Genomic DNA, 15,153 nt, shown 5'->3' with positions numbered 1-15,153 from the left:
GCTAATGAGCTGTGCTGTCAGGGGTGTGGCCCAATATGCTAATGAGTTCCTGCTGTTGGGTGTGGCATATTATGCTAATGAGTTCCTGCTGGGCTTTTTCTACAAAAAGAGCCCTGGTAGCATTCATATAAATAAAAAAACTAAGGCCCCTCCTTGTTAGCAAAAGCCAGGCAGAGAAGGAGTGGGTATGGAGTGCTGGGTGATTGGAGGCATCACCTGTTGATTTCTACCTCCCACGCAGCTGTTAAGGGCACAAATCTTCAAATTTACTTCTTCTTTTTTTTGCTTTGGAATACAAAGGAAGACAATTTTTAAAAAACGGAAACCAAATTGCCCAGATCTGTACCACAAAGCATAGCTCTGTGCCTGTTAATCGCTCGTACACTTTTGTTTCATTGTGACAGTGTTCTCTGATGCATTATCACTCTGGAGGGTGTTTTTTTTTTTAATCCCCTCTTGACAGCCTTTGCTTGGTTCAGTCTTTGTGGGTTGCCGCAAACAGGCCCGCTGAGTGGCAGCTCGACATATGACTAATGCCTGGGACCATTCCCTTCTGACCCAGACTTGCAACAAAAGAAGGGTCTGTTCTGTCATCGTCTGGCTGTTTCAGATCAACAGGATAATAGAATATGTGGAGGCTGTTGCTGCTGTAAATGCCTTATGGGATGCCAGTCTTAGTGTACCATGCTGTTAATCCCTAGCTGTCTGTTTCTTTGGCTTTGGCTTATGGGCAAACTACACGTTACAACGTTTGTGGATCTGTGGCAGAGATCTGCAGCCATTTCGCAGCTGCAGATTCCTGGTGGGAGCGTCAATTGAAAGTGCCACATGGTACACAATATGGACCGGGAATGCAGTAGAAAAGACGAGATTGGGTTTACATACCCCGCTTTTCTCTATCTTAAGGAGTCTCAAACCGGCTTACAATTGCCTTCCCTTCTTCTCCCCACAACAGGCACCCTGTGAGCAATGCTCCCTCTAAGCTGTGGAGTCTTGTGAGCAAAGATTCTACTTTGTGAGCTACTGGCATTAAAGCTGTCAGGGAGCGATTCACAGGACTCCACAGCTTAGGGGGAGCGTTGGATAGCACCTATACACACTTAGAGCGACTTACAGAGTTATGTGACTGTGTAAAATGCAGAGTTAAATGTGAGTTAAGTTGGTATGAGATTTAGGGGCATGTGGGTCCAGAATCCCTCCCAGACTAACTAAATTATTGCAATACTGTTTTGAGCCAGGGATGAGATAGAAGAAGCCAATGGCAACCAACTCAGGGCTTCAGCCAAGCATCATCATCATCATAAAAGAGGAGGAGGAGGAGGAGGAGAAGAAGATTGGAATTATACCCTGCCCTTCAGTCAGAGTCTCAGAGCAGCTCACAAACTCCTTTCCCTTCCCCTCCCCACAACAGGCACCCTGTGAGGTAGGTGGGGCTGAGAGAGCTCTGGCAGAAACTGCTCTTTTTGAAGGTCATCCAGCAGGTGTAAATGGAGGAGTGGGGAATCAAGCCCGGCTCTCCTAGATTAGAGTCCGCTCACTTAACCACTACACCGAACTGGCAATAATAGTAATAGTAGTAGTAGTAGTAGTACTAATAATAGTGTGTCATCAAGTTGCAACCAACTCATGGCAACCCCAGGACCATGTGGCTTTAAAGGCATGGATTGGGAAGAAGTGGGCAGAGCCATCCCCTGTCACTGCATAGCAACCCCAGTATTCCTCAGTGGTCTCCCAGCCAAGTACTCACTGTGGCCACTGGCCAACCCTGCTTTAGCTTCCAAGCTCTGATGAGATCAGGCTAGTCTGGGCTATTCAGCCTGCTCCAGTCCCTATAGCTGTCCCTTTTAAACAGCAATTTGATTTGCAGCAATTAGCAGGACTCCGTGATTAACTCAATGACACAGAAAGCTTCACTGGCTGATTTTCCTGCTTGTGAAAACTCTGATTTGAGAGATGGGAGCGGGCCAGTCACACACACACACACCCCGCGACCATTGGCCACAGTTGTATACTTAGCAGAGTAAAAAGTGATGCAGCACTCAAGTGTAATTAGCTTTAAGAAAAGTTTATTACAAATAGGGAAGGGTTACATGGAACTGAAAATAATAGAATCCTAACTATCTAAGCTCCATCTTGGTTCTTTGCGTGTGCAAACCTGTGTGGTGTGTGAGAACAAAGGAGAGAAAGTTTACCCCATAGCCCCCACCTCTGTAACTGACAAACAACGGCCCCTGCCACATGGCAGGGGAAAAGCCTCTTAAGGCGCAGCTTTTAAAAGCCGCGCCAATGTTGAGACGCCGCGGTGGGATCCCACGGATCCCCTGGCCGCGGCGCCTTTTCTCCCCGGCGCGATCAAACGCCGGGGAGAAAACACGGCCCTAACCTGGAGCCGGCCGAACTGCGCATGTCGGAGCATGTGCAGTTCGGCTCCGGGCTGGGGTTGTGCCGGCGCAAGGACGCGCCGGCGATCAAACGCCCGGCTAGAGGCGCTGTTTCCATTTGAACCACCGGCTTTTCCGGGGAAAGGGCCAGTTCGGGTACGGGAACAAGACGCTTCCCAGATGTTGTGGTGTGATCGCGCTGCTTTGATCCGCACCCGAACTGTCCCGCAACTGGCCCAAATCCACTCGTGTGGACGGGACCAACATGTAGCATCCTCAACGTATTGATCAGCCAATAGCTGATCTTAGGAACACCTCATTAGGAACAGTACCTCTCTTTCTCTAGTGGGGAAAAATGTGCCTAACAGCTAATTGGTTCTAAGCTAGCTAACTAGTCATTAGCATACATAAACAAACAGGCTAACTCTTACATGACAGAAGGGAATGACACTTGCATATCCCAAAAGCCCTTCTCAAGGGTCACATACTGAACATAAGAACATAAGAGACGCCAATGTTGGATCAGGCCAAAGGCCCATCCAGTCCAACACTCTGTGCCACACAGTGGCCAGAAAAACCAGATGCCATCAGGAGGTCCACCAGTGGGGCCAGGACATTAGAGGCCCTCCCACTGTTGACCCCCCCAAGCACCAAGAAGACAGAGCATCACTTGCCCCAGAGCCCCTATCTATACCTTGTGGCTAATAGCCACTGATGGACCTCTGATCCGTATGCGTATCTAATTCCCTTTTGAAGCCATCCATGCTTGTACTGAAGTCATGAAGGTTCAGTTTCTTGCACAGGTACTCGAACTTTCCCTTTGAGAGGGGCTTGGCGAGCATGTCAGCAGCCATCTCTTCTGAAGGACGATACTTGAGTTCAGTCAGTCCCTGTTGCTGCATCTTTCACACAGAATGATACTTGACAGCAATATGCCTGCTTCTGACTTTGTTGCTTTCACTCTTGGATAAGGCTATGCATGCTTGATTGTCTTCAAACAAGATTATTGGTTTAGGCTCATCCACGCCAAAGTCTTTCAGTAGACCCATAATCCATCCAAATTCATTGCAGGTATTTGAAGCACATATGTATTCAGCCTGAGTTGTAGATTTGGCAACCAATGTTTGCTTTTGGCTAGTCCAGCTGATCAGGCTGTCTCCATAGAAGAACAGGTAGCCACCGGTTGACTTGCAGTCAGTTTTGTCTTCACCCAAATCAGTGTCCATATATTCAATCAGTCTTGGGTTGTCACAAGCGGAGGTCTTTTCAGGTCAGCTGTTTGAATGAGGTAATTAGCCAGCCTCTTTACAGGGTTCCAATCACAGTGACTTGGTGAACTTGTCTTTCTGCATAAGATTCCAATGGCTGCAGAAATGTCAGGTCTAAACACTGTGCTCAAATAGAGAAGCTTGCCAATTGCCTCTCTGTAATGCTGGTTCCATATTTAAGGTTGAGGTAAGTTGGTTCAAGTGGAGTAGTCACTCCTTTAGCAACTTTTAGACCCAGGGACTCAATAAGGTCTATAATTTTGTGTCTTTGGCTTAAGAGAAAACTTCCACTCTCAGTCCTTTCAATTTGTATTCCAAGGTAGTACTTCACATCTCCCAGCTGTTTCACTTCCACTTCTTTGTTCAGGTTATCAGCAATTTCTTTAGCATCCTCCTAGGTCTGGCAGCACAATATCAAATCATCAGTGTAAGTCAGCACATACTGATACTGTCCACTGTTCAGTCTTGCAAATGGGCAGGGTTCTGCCTTTCCTTGTTGGAAGCCTTGACTTTGAATCAGCATAATGAGTTTTTCATTCCATGCTCTGACTGTCTGTTTCAGGCCATAAATGCTCTTTTTAAGTTTGAACACAAGATTCTCTTGTCTTTTCTCTTGGAAACCATCTGGTTGTTCCATGTAGATCTCTTCTGACAAATCTCCATTGAGGAATGCTGTTTTAATGTATAGGTGTTCAACATGCTTTCTTCTTGATGCTGCAATACTTAGAAGTGTCCTGATGGAGGTGTACTTGACAATAGGTGTAAAGGTTTCAGAAAAATCAGTCCCAGGTTTTTGTGTAAATCCTTTTGCCACTTAACACGCTTTGCAAGGCCTCAGACTCTTCCCGCACTGCCTCTAACCATTTGTCCTTTTCGTGTGCATGCAGTTCAATAATTTCTTTCCAGTTTGAGGGTTCACTCTCAGGTTGCACATTTGCAAAAAAGGTAAAGAGTTTTCGGCTAAACATTAGGAAGAACTTCCTGACAGTTAGAGTGGTTCCTCAGTGGAACAGGCTTGCTCGGGAGGTGGTGGGCTCTCCTTCTTTGAAGGTTTCCAAACAGAGACTAGATGGCCATCTGACAGCAGTGCTGATTCTGTGAACTTAGGGAGATCATGAGAGGAAGGGTTGAATCAGTGCTTTGTTCTTGTGGCCCTTTCTTACATACCCACGGAAAGGCTGATTGCCACTTTGGGGTCAGGAAGCAATTTTTCTCCAGGCCAGTTTGAGGGGGAGGTATTTGTGAATTTCCTGTATTGTACAAGGGATTGGACTAGATGACCCTGGAGGTCCCTTCCAACTCTATGATTCTATGGTGGTACTCCTTTATTGTTTCTCTGTGACTGTCTCACAGTGGTCTCTTTCTTCTCTGGCCTAGCTTTCCCTTCCTGCCCTTCTGATGGTGGGGTCTATTGTTGTCTATCCTGTTGGTTGGCACTTCTGGCAGGTAGCTAACATATACATTGCTTTTCCTCTTATTGATCTTTCTCTTTTGCCTTCCCAGTGGCCAAAAATACAACAATGTAGCTTGCTCCAAGCTAGGAGAACTTTAATTTGCTCAGTGTTTGTATGCTTAGTAGAATTGTGGTTAAAGGTACAGTAACAAGAGGGAAGTAAAAAAGGGGATGTCTGTTTCTACTAGGGTTGCCAGCCCCCCCCCCCAGTGGAGGCAGTGGAGGCAGGGGTCCCTCACCACCAATCAGCTGGCTGGCAGGGGGACTTACCAGGAGGGAGAGAGAGAGGCCCAGGCTACGTCAGTGTGCACCAGAAGTGATGTCATCACATCAGTGCCACGTTAGTATTTGGCAAAAATTCTATGGTAGAAGCCATTTTTACTGCTGCAGAATTTTTGCCCAAATACCAGAGCATTGCCATGACATCATAGTGGAATGATGTCACTTCTGATACATGCCGGAAGTGACATAGACACATCACCAACAACATTGCCTGGGTCTCCCTCCCACTCCTGGTAAATCCTCCCACACCCCCTCTGGTTGCCGGGAGTTTGAAAGAATTATGTTGAAAGTTTCTTATCCTTCCTTTCCACATTAGTTCAAGATGGCACCCAAATCACAGTCAAATTAAAGGCAGGAAGAATGAAACCTCTCAAGAAAGGACAGTAATGAAAACAGAGAAAGTATCCAGTACTAACAGCTGCCCAAAAGGCCTTTGAGGAAAAGCTCACAGAATTAGCACCTTACAGTCTTTTCAAAGAAATGAAAGTGAGCCTTCTGAACTATTGCCAAGAGCCTGTTCCTCAAAATTGGTGCTGCAATAGAGAAAGCAAAAAGATAGAAGCTAGAACAGACAAGAGAAAGGGACAAATAGCCTACAGGAAGACATTTGGGTCCCCAGAAGGGAAGGGCAGAACTAGCATTATGGGTTCAGAAATTTTCTTTCAAGAACAAGATTAAAATCAGAGAGGGAAAATGGCTGTTAGGCTGCGTGTCCATCAATGGTAACATTGGAATATTAGAAAATCATACAGTCTGTGGGAAAATTGCCAGTTTTGAAGTTGTAACGTTTGAAGCCCAGTGTTTCCTGTCATGTTTTCCTGTCAAACACATGACTTCATACGGTCTGAATCTTTTTAAAAAAAATTTTTTGAAAAAATATCCTGTACATTCTAAAGTTGTTTGTCACTTTGGGGAGATTTCCTTTCAGCAGCATCATGGTCTTTTCAGTCATTGCCCAGGAATTAGTTGTTGATTTTTTTTCTTGGTAAGGCCAGAAAGTTCAGTTACTGTTTTCTTTCTAAATATCCAGTGGAAAGGTTTGTGCATAATTCTGAGGCGCTTCAAATATCACCACATGGAAACCAAGAAGCGTTTCCTCTCTCGCGCACACATACAAATCTGAGAACTATAATTGTTTGGACTTCTGTCAGGTGTGTGGAAAGTAAGCATTTCACAGATGGCTATTAACTTCCTCAGCCAAAAAACCCCATAGCTCCCCCACAGCTATAAATACAAGCAGAGAGTTTCAAGGCCTTGTCCCTGGGTGTTAGGGAAAAGTGTTCCAAACTCCCAACTCTCTGCCTCTCTGTAAAGTCATTTAATTTTTTTTTTTTGCAGGGTCGAATTCTTGCAACACGAAAACATTTGCTTTGGCTTAGAACTTGGCTTATCTTTGAAAGCCCACACCCCGAGTACAAATTAATGTTGGCAATTGCTCCTTGCCAAATGTGAACTTGAAAGAAGTTTCTGATGTGGATGTTCTTTTGTCCTGCTCTTCAGGCCCCTGAGTGAGATAATATCCTCAGGGTTGTGATGAAGTATTACTGAAAGGAAGCATAAAAAGAGAGAACACTGTGCTCTAGTTCTTCTGCATGTGGGTTTTAATTGCCAACTTTTTCAGGAACCTTCCACGCAATGCTTGCTCAGAGCTTTAGACTCAACAACCTCCTCCATTATGTAACGACAAAAAGGCAGAGCGAGACGCAAAGAGCCCAGCAATACGTACCTTCAAAACACATACTTCAGTTCTCCCTGTGCTTGTACCACTTCAGAAAGGGGATCAGCTGTTTGTGTGTTCCCTCATATTAGGGGAAAGAAACTCGATTGCAAGCAGAAAACTAGGATGTCATGGAGAATGCAGGTCTAGAATCCTTCTACCTGTCATGCTAGTTATCTATCTGTAGGAAAGTTCTTATAGGCCCCGGTCACATGGGCCGGATATCGCGGGGGGGAGGAGTGGCTGTTTGCCCTGGAGCGAACTACCGCGCAGCCGCTGGATCAAACATCCTGCCGACGTCCCGTGGTTCGGGGGGAGGTGCCGATCATACGTCAATCCTGCGGTGCGGCAAAGAAGCGGAGGGGCGGGGGTTGTGGGTTTTTTTAACCGAACATGCGCTGTTGGGTGCTTGTGCGCATCCCGTGGAGACTTGGAAAAAACCCCCCCTTTTCGCGACGGGACATGGGCGGGCGCCGGATGCCACGAGCTACCACTGGAAACGTGATCAGACACCCGCCCTTGCCCCACAGTTTCCGGAAACTAGTACCTCAGAGGTACTAGTTTTTTACGGCGCATCTTCGGCAGGAGGCCTGGGGTTAGCCACGAGAGCTCTACGCTTCCCAGATGTTGCAGTGTGATTGCGCCCGGAAAATCCGCCTATCTTCCCTCTCTGTAGCATGGCTAATGCTCCGTGTGACCGCAGCCATAATTTGGGAACATTCATGCCATCCCTAATCTCATAATTCTTTTGATTGTGTAGCTTGGCTGAAAGTCCTGATTCGTAGGACTTCACTGATACAACTTGTCAATGTCGCCTGTACTTTACAGTGGCCCTTTTCAGACAGCCTATCTATTCCATTTTAGTAACTGGTTACTAATGGATTTTTCCTGTCATTTCAGACAGACCCTTTTAATAACTGGCTGCTAGTGGGATTTATTTACACGTTCATACAAACCTGCTTGCATCCCATTGGCAAAGCATGCCTGAGTCATTGCTGACGTAAACAGTTCTGTTCCATTTTCAAACCCTTCATTGCGCTTCTGAATCACTGTGGTGTGTTGCTTGAAATGCCCGCAGCGCTTCCTGCAATGCCGCTTTCCCCTCAGCCCTTTCTTTGCCATGTGTATGATCTTTCTCAGAGGGTTTTTTAACATTCTAATGTGAGCACTAAACCGCTAAACCATGATCACAATTAAATGCGATATTGGCACCACTGAGATGCCTGGACTCCAATGAGATACATTGAGATAGATTGCGGTTGTTGTCACCTGGAAACAAGAAAAGAAGAGTAGCTCATTGGGCAGCAGGTACTCAGGGCACCAGTGATTGGTTGTGACAGATGTTGCTAACCCGGAAGGTGTCTGTAGAAAATATTCTGATGTTAGCCCATCCATGCCCAGACGCAATTGGCTGTTAAGTGACTTATTGACAAAAGTGTGCAAGACAAGCGAGGCAGTGTGGACTATCACACTCTATTTTTTTCAGGGGGTTAAAGAAAGGCTGCATGGATTTTAAAAATGCTTCCCTTCCCCTTCATGATCATGTCTTCAAGCCCTGCAAACAGGCACCAGGTTTCCAGCTGTATTCAGGTCTCCCTGAATTACGGATACCAGCCTCCAGGTGGGACCTGGGGATTCCCTGGATTTACAGCTCATCTCCAAATTGCAGAGAGCAGTTCCCTTGGAGAAAAGGGATCCTTTGGAGGCTGGACTCTGTATGGCACTGTACACCACTGAGATCCCTGTCCTCCTCAGGCGCCATCCCTAGCCTTCAAAGGATCCTCATTCAGTGAACTTTGCAACTGGATTTTACTGTGAGAAATGGCAAAATCCACTTGCAAACGGTCGCTGAAGTGGATTGAAACTGCACTATATAGCATGTGTGAAAGTTCCCTATGTTTTGTAGTGAAAGTGCCTAAGGATGGAGAAAGCTCAAAGATAAGCTTTGCTGCTCTCCTCAACTCTGTGTGTAGAAGGAATACTGTGTGGGGGAATACTGTTGGAAATGTATGGGTTGCAAGGTCTCAGATTCCAGTCATTGGCCCCGGTCACACGAAAGGTTTTGGGCTGGGAGAGGGACAGATCGGGGGTGCAGCAAACGGGCGTGATCCCACCGCAACATCTGGGAAACGTTGCGCGCCCGTCCCCGATCTGGCCCTTCCGGCCAAAATACCGCATCAACAAAAAACCACCTCCGGAGGAGGTCTTACCGGAACGGCCGCGGCAAGCGCGGCCATGGGATTGCCGGCGCATTCTTCTGCCGGCGCATCCCCTGCTCCTGGCCAAACTGCGCATGCTCAGACATGCGCAGTTCGGCAGCCTCCCATTGCTGTCTCCCCGGTCTCCCTGGCATCTGATCGTGCCGGGGAGGAATTGCGCGGCGGCTTACAGGATCTGTATGATCCCGCCGCCGTGTGCCTATTTTGGTGTGGCTTTTAAAAGCCGCACTTTTGCCCGACTTTTTTCCCCCGTGTGGCAGGGACCCTTGTTTACCTTTCTATGCTGTTGTTTAGACTGACCTGGAAGGGAAACCTGGCACAGGGCCAATGAGGAGAAAGCCTGGGAAAAGTGGTTTGTCTTGTAACACTGATTGGTTAATGTAATCAGGTGACTTCCTTTCTAGGGGTCAAGAAGAAGGAGATTCTCCATTATTGTGTACTTGTTGTGTGACCATGCTTTCTAGAAGTAGGATGTGAAAATGTAACTCTACACATGTTTGTTACTTTGTAGGTTTCCTGTGTACCTTTTACCCTTAGAAAGAAAGTTTTTTAAACAGAAAGAAATGTCTCCTCTCCAGTGAAACAAAGATCCATCGTAAACTCTGAGTAATTAAGTATTTTTCACTATTTTTACCAACAAATACGGGTAATAACTCATCATGACATACATTTAAATTGGTCATTTGTACATTCAAAGAGAACTGAATCCGGCGTCTGTGAATGGTCAGAAATCTGTAAAAGGGGAGTGGCGAAATGCTTCCCAGTGTTCAAGAGTTTACAGAATGACAGCACTTGAAACCCTTGGGTTAGTAGCCGTTCGTGCTCACCCATTGTGCCAGGGTGGACCTTGGACCTCATGGAAAAGCAGAGAAGTTGAAGAAGCAGCTGCATGGTATGATGGCTATGGTACTGTAATGGTCCGTGTGTCATGCTAGGCTTTGGGAGACCTGGGTTCAGAGCCCCACCTTGCCATGGAAACTCAGTGGGCGACCCTGGGCCAACCACTCTCTCCTAGACTCTCTCCTACCTCCAGGCCCATAGTCAGTATTTTTTTTTAATCCAGGGGGGCTCCAGGGTTCAAGGGGGCTGCTGGTGCCAGGGGGCTTAATTTAAAATAAAAATTTAAACCCCACGAGGATTTAAATGCACCTCCTCTCTGTTCCCCCCACCGGCCAGCTGAGCAGAGAAGGGATTTAAACTTTAAACCCCCTCTCTGTTCAGCTGGCTGGTAGGGGAAGCGAAGGGGTGGCTGTGTGGCCTCCCTTGTCCACGGCGGAGTCTTCTTCCTGCTAGCAAGCAAGGAGAAGACTCCACCAGCAAGGGAGAAGGAAAATCTTTTTTTCCTTCAAATTTATTTATAATTTTTGCCAATATTGCAGACACATATACATATATATTGGTTTTTCATATTTGGAGTCTGTTACATACATTTTTCTTCCAACCATTTATATACTCTAAACCATATTTTTTGGAAAATTGTTTCATCTTTTCCTTGAAGTAACATATTAAGTTTGTCCATTTAAGCAACCTCTAGCAGGGAGGAGGAGAATCTTGTGGGGCTGTCCCTTTAAGGGAGGGGGCTGAGCCCCCAGTAGCCCCACCATAGTTACGGGCCAGCTGACCTCACAGGGTTGTTGTGAGGAGAAAACAGAGAACCATCTATGCTGCTCCTGTTGACCTTGGAACAAAGGTAGGATAAAAATGTGCCAAATGTCCCGGATGTATGAGGGGCTTGTAGGGGGGAAAGAACATTTGCGGGGGAAGAACATTTAATCTCATCAGCCACAGTCAGTTTATTGCATTCCCGTGCCCCAACTGAGGCTGCTCCATATTCGGCTGATCATTGCAGCATGCATGGAAGATCCTGAGAATCACCTTACATGCTTGTCAACAGGATATTACCGAGCTTAATATTCTCTTACTCTGGGGAATTGCTCTTAAAATATGTCTGCGGATAGGAATTTCCTGAACTGAAAGAATTCTTTCATTTCCATTTCTCAATAGTAACTCAGAGAGCTGTTTCTATAGTGTACGGAGAATTGTAATCCCCTTTTCTTCCATTTTGATCCAGGACTTTCCAAACGACGGTACAAGGACTGAATGCTCTGCTTCTTTGGTGTGATGTCACTCACTGATGCTTATTGTGTTGTTTTGGAGTGGCAAACTGTGACCTGGATGTTGCAGGGCAATAGCGCTGGCAGGGCGCCCACTGCATCTCCTCTGGTACGTCCCCAGGAAAGCGTTACGCTCTGCTGAGAGCAATCTGCTGGTGATCCCTGGCCCCAGAGATATCTGGCTCTGACCTGGTGGAATTCTCTACCAACTTCCATCAGGGCCCTGCGGGACTTAATGCAATTCCGCAGGGCCTGTAAGGCAGAGATGCTCAACCAGGCTTTGGGTTGAGGACAACAACGGTTTTCCATCATAGCTGGCACCCCCCCTCTTTTCTTCCATGTTGCCTGCTTTGGCCTCCTCCGAAACTGCCCGCGAGACAGAGGAACAGTCCAGAGTAGGCTTTAGATTAAATTATCGACACCATCTGGAGATTATCAAAGTCGGAACGATTGATCTGCTGATTTTAATCTGTATTTTTTTAATGTTTCAACCTGTTGTAAATCACCCAGACCCCGGTGTACTCAGGGATTGGGCGATTCAGAAATTCAATAAATGCAATAAATAAATAATAATATAGCTGGAGACCTCCAGTTGGTAGGCTTCCCCCACTCTGCCACTTGGTAACATGGAGGCAGAAAAAAATAAAGGGAAAATCAGTAAAATCACAGAATTTCAATGAAATCCTAGAGTATCGCTCCAACAAAGTAACAGCTTTGGTGTGGTGCCAATTATGCCCCCCCCCATGTTCCTATGGGGCAACCTGGGCTACAAAAGTTTAATCCCCAATGACCCTGTTATCAGTCTTCACTTGGTGCCAATTATGCACTTCTAGTGTCCTAGCCCCACTGCTGGACCTCCTGATGGCACCTGGTGTTTTTGGCCACTGTGTGACAGAATGTTGGACTGGATGGGCCATTGGCCTGATCCAACATTGGCTTCTCTTATGTTATGTTCTTATGTTCACTTCAAAACCTCTCTTTTTATTTTAAAAGATCTGCAGTGAATGGAAATAGCCAGTAGTTAATCAAGTTACTCTTTTTTTTACAAGATAGACCATTAAAAATGGTGTTGTGTATGTCTAGTAGTCAATCAAGTTACATTTTTTGAAAAGACAGATGATGAAAAATGAAGCTGTATAGCTGTCCTTGTGAGTCGCATACCAGAGCAACTGAATTGTGTATGATATAGGAACTGTACTTGGCAAGATTTCTATACATGCATTACATACACACACAATTTCCCTCCTGCTGGGTTTCATTTTCATTGAGTTTTTAAAAAATCCAACTGTGTGTTTGGCTTGAACCAAACCCTTGGAACCACTCCCCCCCCACCCACAAATGCGAGCCAAGATTTTTTAGTGTTTTCATCTTGAGATCGTCTTGAAGTCAAAGCAACCCCCAGATTCCACTTTCTAACACTCACGGAGCTGTGTGCCAAACCACATCTCAGCAAAAGTTTGCTTGCAATTGAAACTAATATCATCTGTAACTGGTCCCAGATTCCTGCTTGAAACTGGGCCAACTGCCTCCCCCCATATATAATTGATAAAACTTTTTCAGGCACAAACAATAACCTGTAAAGTCAAGACACTGTACGTGGTTTCAGCTGGGATGGCCCAAAAGGTTTTGGAACTCGAGGGAGGAAACTTGGTATGTCCCTTCCATTCGCATTAATTAGCATAGGGCCCAATCCACCAGATAATTCTAACCCTGTAGGAGCTTTGCAGAAATGTGCAGCTCCCATCGGTTTGAAAAGGGAATTAGCTGGTGGATTAGACCTCACCAATCCACCTCTCCTTCTTTGGAAGTTTTTAAACAGAGGCTAGATGGCCATCTGACAGCAATGCTGATTCTGTGAACTTAGGCAGATCACGAGAGGGAAGGCAGGGAGGGCTGCATCAGTGCTTAGTTCTTGTGGCCCTTTCTTACCCCCCCAGGGAAATGCTGATCTCCACTTTGGGGTCAGGAAGCAATTTTTTATCCAGGCCAGTTTGGCCAGTGATCCTGGAGGGGTTTTTTTGCCCTCTTCTGGGAATGGAGCAAGGGTCACTGACTCACTGGGGATGTGGGGGGAGGTATTTATGAATTTCCTGCATTGTGCAGCAGGTTAGACTAGATGACCCTGGAGGTCCCTTCCAACGTTATGATTTTATGGGGTGGCTCTTGGAGATCTCATGGTATTGATTTCCAGACTACAGAGATGTTCCCCTGGAGAAAATGTCTGCTTTGGAGGGTGGAGTCTATGGCATTATATCCTGCTTATGTCCCCGCCCTCCCCTGGCTCCACCCTCCAAATCTCCAGGTATTTCCCAACCCCAGAGCTGGCAACCCTACCTATGGGCCAGATCTTCATTGTCCTGCTCAGGTACTGCAATGGCATCCAGACTTCCTTGTTTTCCCTCAAGCTAGGGATACCCAGCACCCAATTTTATTGTGGTTGTTTGAAACTGAACAGTGTCAGGCGAGAGAATCACACAAAACTTATCAAGTTGGCCAAACTACTTAAAAAGAAAAAAGGGCGAAAAAGCCAACCCTCCTTCACTTTCATGGATAAAGCTGTTAGTAGAGTTTCTCAAGCATTTCAATAAATTATAATAAACACCCTTTGAAGTTTCTGCATTTGCATAGTTTTACTCTCCCCTACATCCTGAGTCAGTTGAATCATACCTTGTGCAGGGATCTTAAGCTAAAGCACAGTTGCCGATTTGCAGGGGAAATGGAGTCTGACATCACCCTCTCTACATTTAAAGCACAGTCGCTCATGCTGAGAGCCCAGGAAAAAAAATAACAAAATGACAACAACGTGTTGTTGTTCTTCTTTCCAAAAATTGGTGTTGCTGGTGATGTCTATGGGTGATACCTCTGGGACTGCAGAAAATAAGATTATGAAGCTTTGGGAAGTGTGGGCTGGGAAGTTAAATCGGCCCAAGAACAAGCTGAACAGCCCCTGGAGCACTGTCACTTTGGGCCTTGAGCTGGGAAAGTGTGGCTATTTAAGTACAGACTGTTGGAAAAATAGTAAAAAATGCTTAAATTGTTCAGAGTGTCAGTGGGTCTTGCTTCACTGAATGAGGAGACTTTCTTTCTGTTTTTTTTAAAAAACTTTATTTCTAAGGGTAAAGGGTATACAGGAAAACTACAAATAAACAAAACTTCTAAGAGCTACATTTCTGCTGCTTACTTCTCAAGGCATAGTCACACACTTCTCTAGCAATGGTGGACAAGACACCTTCTTCTCGGCCCCTAGAAAGGAACTCACCTGAAAACAGAAACCAATCATTATTTGTACACACGCTCAGATTCGCGGGCTTTTTCCACATTGGCTGTCTGCCAGGTTTACCTTCCAGGTCAGTCTAGACAATAGCATAGAAAGGTAAGCAAGTTAACCCTATAATGGCTGGAATCTGAGACCCTTGCAAACTCATACATTTCCAACACAGACAAGAGACCAACTCCCTGTTCCTGGACACACAAAGGCTACAGTGGGGCATCTTGGGGCCTGCCCCCTGACTTATTACCAAGGCTCCCCAACTTCCCATCCAGTCCAGGCCCCTCAACTTCCATGGTGCTCTCTTGGGGGGTTGTGGGGGTGTCTGTGCGGGGTGCTCCCCGAATTTAAAAAAATCCTGGCTACGGGCCTGCACAAAGGTCCTTTCTGCATTAGTCTGCCGCTCCAGATTTTCTCAGTGTTTGTGTTGAGTTGCGCTGAACTGCAGACC

Source organism: Gekko japonicus, unplaced genomic scaffold, assembly GCF_001447785.1.
Source record: "Gekko japonicus isolate JY-2015 unplaced genomic scaffold, Gekko_japonicus_V1.1 scaffold1559, whole genome shotgun sequence".
Taxonomy (NCBI): Eukaryota; Metazoa; Chordata; class Lepidosauria; order Squamata; family Gekkonidae; genus Gekko; species Gekko japonicus.
Note: the sequence above shows the minus strand (reverse complement) of the source record.